Source organism: Saccostrea cucullata, unplaced genomic scaffold (genome assembly GCF_032062105.1).
Source record: "Saccostrea cucullata isolate Sc308-1 unplaced genomic scaffold, CSIRO_AGI_Scuc_v1 ctg471, whole genome shotgun sequence".
Classification (NCBI taxonomy): Eukaryota; Metazoa; Mollusca; class Bivalvia; order Ostreida; family Ostreidae; genus Saccostrea; species Saccostrea cuccullata.
The window spans coordinates 163076-170593 of NW_026923106.1; the positions used below are offsets into that span (position 1 = coordinate 163076).

General features: G+C 31.0%; 1 long non-coding RNA gene across 1 annotated transcript; it reads right to left on the reverse strand.

Moving 5' to 3' along the window:
- Positions 1 to 6205: 6205 nt before the first annotated feature.
- On the reverse strand, positions 6206 to 7286 carry LOC134263184 (uncharacterized). Its single transcript, XR_009991206.1, has 3 exons — positions 7084 to 7286; positions 6690 to 6761; positions 6206 to 6366 (listed from the first exon to the last, which is right to left on the reverse strand). It is a non-coding gene; the product is annotated as an uncharacterized LOC134263184 (long non-coding RNA).
- Between the last annotated feature and the right edge of the window lie 232 nt (positions 7287 to 7518).

Consider the following 7518-nt stretch of genomic DNA (forward strand, 5'->3'; position numbering starts at 1 on the left):
AAATGGGATATGGGGCTTTGGCTGTAATTATGCGTACCATACTCAATCCATTAGTATTTTTTTAATGATTAACCTCCGTAAAAAGCGAGACATAAAATACCGTCCTTTAATGTTATTTCATTTCATTTCATATACAATAAATTGTATTCTTGATCAAAGCGCAGCATTTTATTATTCTGAAAATTTTATTTTACTTTGCCGAAATTCTCATCATGTACATATATAACATTCCGATTAATGAATATAACATTCCGATTCATTACAATTTGTGCATTTACGATCTAAATATTGTTTTTCTTCTTTAATTATATAAAACAACAATCAACAAACAAAAAAACTTTTTACAATGTAAAATCGATGTTGTTCTGAGACCCTTACTGATCAAAGAGGAAGAACTCTGAAAATGTAGGAGATGTTTATTTTCCTCCCTTTATTCACGGTTTTCCACAGAATCAGATACATTTACAGCAAGACCTGATAAATCCGAGAATTGAATACTATAGACCTCGTATACACAATGTAAGTATAGAATTGAAAAGAATTGTTCACTAGTACTGAAATTATCTGTATTTATTAATATCCTATTGCAGCAAATCGTTTCTGTCACTGTTACTCAACAATGTCGGTTCGCATTTCCTCGAATCAAAACAAAACGTAGCCTATAAGATTTTTAAAAATATCAATGTTCGATTTGATTTAAATTGAAATAGATGAAGAGTTTAATGTTTGATATTTTGAAGTTAATAAATGTGGACGAATACGGATTTTTATTTTACCTTTAGAAGCGCAACGACATTGAAAAAATGCGTACAATATCATGAGGGATGTACATCTATGCAAATGTCGATGTATCTCCATGGCCAAATACTGTCTCGTTTGAAATAATGACATGAAAGAAACTGCAATTATTCCATTTATATCACAGGAGAGTTGAACATTAACCATTTTTTTAATAAATGACATTAAAGAAATAAATTTAAAAATCAACATATTCAAGTTCAACATAACTTTAATTCGTATCAAGGTTTCATGTGATATGGAATTCATAGCGCATGCATATATGGACTAAACACTAAAATCCTTCAGTAATTTTTTCTTGATACATATAAAAACAGTAGTCAATATTTATTCTGCATTCATGAATTTAAAAAATAATGCTTATAAGTATACCCCCGGATTCAAATGTCGAAATACTGGTATATTTGCACTGTAAATGATGTTTCGTCAAACGCTAATGGTCTGCGACTCAAGAAAGGAAGGGGTGGGGTGGTAAGGGTATTCAAAAATTGCCTAAAAATCTATCTTTAAATACGCTTTACATATAAAAACTTTTAAATTTGTAAGTTAATATATTTTTAAAGCAAAATCAATATTCCAATTTGATTTTTTAAATGTGTATTTGTAGATTCATAGCAAAGTGATCGACCCCCGTCTGAAAGACGTGCGGGATTGTGATTTATTGAGAAAGGGGGAGGGGTAATTTTCCGCTAATAAATCAAAACTGGTCGTACAAAAATTATACAAAAAATCAGGAAGATTATTTTTACAACCAGGTACCTAAAAAAGGTTTTTTTACCAAAATTAAACGACAGGTTTTTTCACAAAAAAAATTTGAATTTGGAAAATAAACAATTTTCAAGGCTTAGATAATTCATAGTTTTTCAGTTTAAGGTCTTTAAAAATTGTTTTAGTGATATGTATACAAATGAATATCAAAAAGATGACTATGTTTTTGTGTTAATTGGTTAAAGGAATAAGTCAATGAAATTTGAAATTTATTTCTAACCTGGCTTTTCGGAAAATCGAGGTTTAAGTAGTTCATTGATTAAAAATTTTCTCGCATTGTAAACAACTAAAGGGGGGTAAATTTTGGAATTTCTAGTCCAAAAACCACTAGAACGATTTTGTGCAAAATGTGCATACATGCAGTAGATATAGTCATGTAGTAAATATACAAAAATAACGAAAATTAAACGACAGGAATTTTGGAGGTAGGTGTGTTGTACATCCTTAAATCGAGGAAATTTCTCGATTGCTTCGTCGGCCATCTTGTAGAATAGACAATAATGTGTAAAATGGGACCTTTATCTGACGGCGTTGCACGTGCAAATATGCAATTTCTTTCTATCACGTGATTGCTATCGGTCTCTACCTTAAAGCTTAAGAATATAATTTATATCTTAAAAATGCATACGCAAGATAGTGATCTGTTGATCTTTTCACCAAAAACATCTGACTGCTATGATTAAATTTTGACAACTCTAAGACCTCTATGTAAAAAAGAGATTGTTTTATGAATTACTATTTGCAACATATAACAATGTTAACGTAAAACTTCATTTTGAGAATTTAAGGAACATATTTTAGCCGTCGACATTTTTGATGGAAGGTTCACTGATTTTTATTAATTAATTTATTTCTATTTTATTTATTTATTTTTTTTTTTGGGGGGGGGGGTATTAAGGTGGAATATCCCTCTGATAAAGAGATAACTCTACTGTTACGTGAGATAACTTTCTTCAGACATTTTGTCATGAAATTCAGTGAATTGTCATGTCAGAGTTTACAGGTTTCATTCATACGAACTTTTCTACCGTCAACTCAATCAAACCTGTCTTACTGTACAAATGTTGATTTCTAGTTTCTATTGCTAGTATATTTATTAATTATTTATAATAGTTAACATAAAACATTTATACTCAGTTCCTTTAAACAGTGTAAATTGAGAAATATCTATCTCTTAAAGTAATAATTCTAAAAATTGTAGAGAAATTTAAGATGCAGTTTTGTTTATTTAAGGAATGACTCTAATTCTTGGCCAAATTATCGAGTATAATATGGTTTGGGTCAGTTTACGCTTTATAATCCGCGAAGCGGATTATAAAAAAGGGGTGTGTCCCCATACCAAACCAGATTATACAAAATGTTATGCGTTCCTTTTTGGAAATCAACCAATGAGAGGCAAGAATACAAGCAAAATTAAATTATAAACATTTAATTAATATTTTGTTACATTAAAAAATATTTTCAAGGGCAATAATGGAACGATTACTCTTGTTTGTGGATGCGTGTTATTTTACATGAACAGAAAACAATTTGTTATTCTGATTTAAAAAAGCAGCGCTTCACTATGTTTTCTAATGGGAATTAGATAGGTATGAGAGTAAATATTACGTTTATATAAACCTTATATTTCTAATTTAATTGTGAGGTAAAAAATAATTAATCTTTCTATTTACCATATCAAATTTTCTTCACATCATGATTTGACATATTATTCATTTCTGTAAAAGTAAGCAACGCTCCATACTTCAAACTATTTTCCATTTGAATTTAATGCTATAGTTGCTGCTGAAAATCAATGTCTGGCCATGGATTAAAAAAAAGTCGTGAAATTTGAAGCAGAGGGATATTGCCCCTTAATAAAAGAATGATTGACATATCTTAAAATTTGAATAATGAATATAACGCAGCACGGCTAAGGCCTACTATGAGAAATCATTGGAAAATAGACGTGCAAAAAGGATTTTTTAAAAACTGAATTTATTTTAATTAAGCTGTTTTATTATCACAGAACTTAAATACTTATGGAAATAGCATAGTATAACCTACTCTGTACTGTATGAAGTTTGGTCCCATCGATGAACAGTCACGTGTTGAATGCATAGTTCGTATAATGAATGTAGGTCATTAACAAATTTCAATATCGCAAAGGCATAGCCTAGTTAAAATTAAAAATTCACGCTATTAATTGTTTCTGCATATTTCGTGGTTTCTGAAAAAATGCTGCTGCTTTGAATAGAATTCCCGTTTTAATAGTTAAATTTTCAGCTAAATAAGCCAATGTCGAAATATGTTTGACTTTTACCAAATATTTTGTGTACTTATAAAATCACGCCCTCAATTTAAAGAAAGCAGCAGCACTTTTCAAGTTAAAAAAAAATGTCCTTTATCTATATTCAAAAAATGGTTAAGATCTATTCAGTGTATGTCCTTGCGAATGTACAATTTTATGAGGCATCTCGATGTAAAATATACGTAACTTGTGCAAAACACACGACATAATTCATAAAATGCATTCTCTTGATAGTTAATGAATAATCGCACTAAACAAGGGATATACATTGGTATTAATCGACTATTTAAAACCTGTAAATAATATTCCGTTTTTCATTGTTAAAAATTCCTCAATCTGCCTCTCACAGCACATGAAATACATCATTTTCACCAAAATGACGTCATGTTTACAAGTTCATCGCGATCAGTGCTTTGTTCATAATCAGCTACATGGGATTTAACTAGCAATTTTTTTTTTTAGATGCATTGATAAGCTTTATTGTTGTTTATTATGCTAATACAGTTACAAATTGCAAATTATTTTATTTTCAGGTATTATGAGAAATACATAAAAGTCATATTTTTGTGTGACGTCACAGTAAACTTTTCCCGTATAAATTAGGCCCTGTCCCCTTTTTCAACGCAGTACAGTTAAGGCAACATTTTCTATAAAAACTCACGGAATCCGATACATATAATGTTTAACAGTTTTATTTTTTAGCAAGACACTCTAGTTAAAACAGGTATTTGTGATCTTGAAGAGTATGTCCATCGCTTTTCACATCGGTATTTTTTGACATCATATTCATGTGACCCCCTGAAGTCACGTGGGCTCCGATTTTAGGTCAAAAAAATGAAATGTCAAATTTAACCAAAAAGTGCAAGGGCAAGACAAACAAAAAATTAACTGCACAATGTTTTATGTTGTCTCTATATATCTATACTTTCTCAAAAGTGATGCTCATTCAGTTAGTTTTCCGATATAATTAAGTTATTCAGCTAAAACAGACAGTAATGTATGAAAAATAGGATATTTTCCTAATTTCATCACGAATTATAAATTAACTAAAGAATTACAAAGTAATGAGCATCACTTTTTGAAAACTATACAATAAAATAAATAATTTAAAATAAAAACCTACTTTTTAGATTGTCGCCTTGCCCTTGCACTTTTTGATTAAAAAATGAAATCTTGGAAAAGTCAATCTAATTATAGTTTTCAAACGCATCACTGACCCAGCATGGGAGATAACTCTGGAGTACTTGATATAGCTTGTTTACCTCGTAATTTTAAAATGAATATACATGCGGGCAGGACTTGACTCTTTTTCTTTACTAAATCAAACGGTATGCATAAAAATCCTTGACATTTCTTTCTTTTCTGTGTATTCGTTCTCCATACGTTGTATACATTTAATGTCTTTCAAACCTCCCGCATTTCTTCAACGATGTGTATATACACGTAGTATTTCACACAAATAGGTATAAATATTGCCGATATATTTATGTAGAACACAAATGGTTAATTAAAATATAGCCTTCATTAATAATTAATTAGATAACTATTCCCCTCTCTCACTACTGTACGCATAGGCGTCGAAACCGGGAGGAGGGGGGGGGGGGGCTTAGCCTCCCTACTTAATATTTGCAAATTATATACATAAGGTAGGCATTGGAATTTGCCTTTTTCTTTTGGCTTAAGCCCCCCCCCCTTCAATCAGCCCCCTTTCATTTTGCTTCCGACGCCTATGGTACACACACTTGTGTTAATATTTTTTTTTCTTTCTGCATACGAGGTCATGTTCTACGATCGCTTTCAATCAGGCTGCTTACTGTTAATTAAGGGATATAAACTAAGTTATAAGTTTAAGGTACTAATTAGAAAGACTTGGGGTATACTCCTGTATTTGTTAAGGGGACAGCTATTTTATTTTGAGGGTGAGGGACTGGCAGATTTTAAAAATAAATACTTGCAGATCAGTGATCTCCCCCTCCCACGAATCAGAGTTTTTTTTATATTTTTTTTGGCATGTAGGATTTTCAATGAAGAGGAAAATAAATTAATAATCTGTCCTTCATCTTATTGATCGGAAATAAATATTAATCTGTCCTTCATTGACATGAAAATGAAAAAAAAAATCTGACTTGGAAAAACTCGCCTGCCCCCCCCCCCCTTCCCTCAGAACAAATGGTGGTCCCCTATCCTATTTTGAAACAATTAGGGGGATCTCTTAGTCTCCTGTTTTTGGTAATATTTTTGAAAGATAAATGAACACAATGCACATGCTGGAAATAAGATCTTGATGATCATTAGTACCCTCCTTACAAAATAGTAATAAAGTTAAGATTTTCATATCTTAATGGCCTTTTCAACACCTGTACAGTTAATATATGAAAAAGTCAAATTATTATTTATCTAGAAAATTTATTTAATAAACATTTCTTTTCAAATCCAATGACAGACAGTAGGAATGCTGGGCAGGTGCAAATTATTTCCATCACCTCATGTTCTTGTGGATAAAATGAATTCTGAAAATAGGAGAAAATCAGGAAATACCATTATTGAAAGTAATTTGTGTTTAAAAAATTTAATAAAAAAATGCATGGAAACATGTAACATAGAATTTACATACATGTGTAATGTGAAGCGGTCACCCATCCAAGGGTTAAACAGGCTCGCCGTTGCTTAACTTGCCTGAAATAGAGGGAGACTCTACCGCATCACCAGAAAAGCTAGCTCACTGGCGAGGCAGTATAAGTTCCCTATATACTATCCGCTACACATGTTTTCAATTCTTCTGTTAGTTTTATTATCAAAACTTTGCATGGTTTATAGCTTATATTGAGCATACCATTTTCCTTAAATGATGGATTAACTTGCTGCCTGAATGAATCCATTTTCCAACATCTGGGAATAGCTAGGCCTACAACACAATATATATGCAGTTATATGCTATGAGATTACTAAATATACACTGTAGGATAAAATGGCATTACATTTGACATAACAAATTATGCTACATTGTATATTGTAGTGAATTTATGTTATTGATATAAATGAAAAAAATAAAATAAATTACAAAACATCTCTGGGAAAGTGAAACCTCTGACATTCACAATAGTTATTGATAGAATATTTTCTATAAAAAAATTTCTAAGTTTCCCCTTTACCAAAATGAAAAAAAAAACAATATGTAAAGCACATGCAAACTTTGAAAATGTGAAATGCTTTAGAAGTATACATACCCTGTGGAGAAATGATGCATTTTTTATTTATTCACTCTTTATGCCTGAAACTCTGGACAGCTACAATGATAAAAGTATTATACAAATATTTTTAATGTACATGTAATCTAAACAAAAAATGAATTTTTTTTTCATTAATTTAGAAATTCTAGAAAATTACAACCATTGATCTGAAGTGGGGCTTTTATGTTTTCAACACAATGTTACGGATATTTTTTTTAATTGTGTAGCATATTTGCAGGGGTGGGACGATATACCGATACACCGATACATATCGATATTTTCCTCCAAGATACGGTTTACGATACAAGCATTCACATATCGGTACGAAACGATACACGAACGACCTATCCAAAAATTGAAAATGAAAGTACCTGTCCTTGGAAAATGGCGGCTTGTACGAGCAAAGAGATGATGTTGATATTAAAAACAGAC